Source organism: Mizuhopecten yessoensis, unplaced genomic scaffold, assembly GCF_002113885.1.
Source record: "Mizuhopecten yessoensis strain PY_sf001 unplaced genomic scaffold, ASM211388v2 scaffold1461, whole genome shotgun sequence".
Taxonomy (NCBI): Eukaryota; Metazoa; Mollusca; class Bivalvia; order Pectinida; family Pectinidae; genus Mizuhopecten; species Mizuhopecten yessoensis.
The window spans coordinates 379,355-380,153 of record NW_018404058.1 but is presented as its reverse complement, the minus strand read 5'-3'; positions in this window follow the sequence as shown (position 1 = coordinate 380,153).

Sequence of the window (799 nt, the reverse complement as noted above, 5' to 3'; positions counted from 1 at the left end):
GCAGGTGTGATGTGCTCTCTCTTTCGAGTACGAGTAACTAGCCGTGCTGCAGTGTTCTGAACCCTCTGCAGACGACTAGTTAGTTTGTCAGATATACCACAGAGCAGGGCGTTACCATAATCCAACCGAGAGGTAACAAGTGAATGCACCAAAATCTTGCATGCATCTGCAGTTAGAAACTGCCGAATACAGCCGATGTTCCTGATCTGGTAGTAACAGGATTTGGCAATAGCGTTCACTTGTTTCTCCATGTTCAGAGAATTGTCAAAGTATACCCCTAGGTTTTTAACAGCTGGAACAGTCTCAATAGTTCTGGCACCAACCTTGAGCTGGAGAGCTGTTATCGACTATTGGATCTTAACGCCGAGTATTATACCTGGATACTGAGTATATGACCTTGATACCTAGTATTTGATCTTGATACCGAGTATTAGACCTTGATACTGAGTACTGGACCTTGACATTTAACGTCGAGTATTGGACCTTGACATTTAAAACCGAGTATTGGAACTTGATACAAAGTGTTGAACCTTGAAAACGTGTATTGGACCTTGAAACCGAGTATTAGACCTTGATACCGAGTATTGGACCTTGGCAGCTAGTATTGACCCATGACACCGAGTATTAGACCTTGATAAGGTGTATTGCACCTAGATACCGGGTATTTTACCTTGATACAAAGTATTGAACCTTGATAAGGATTATTGGACCTAGATATCCAGTATTGGACCTTGACACCGAGTATTGGACCTTACTACCGATTATTGGACCTTGACACTGAGTATTGACCCTTGACACC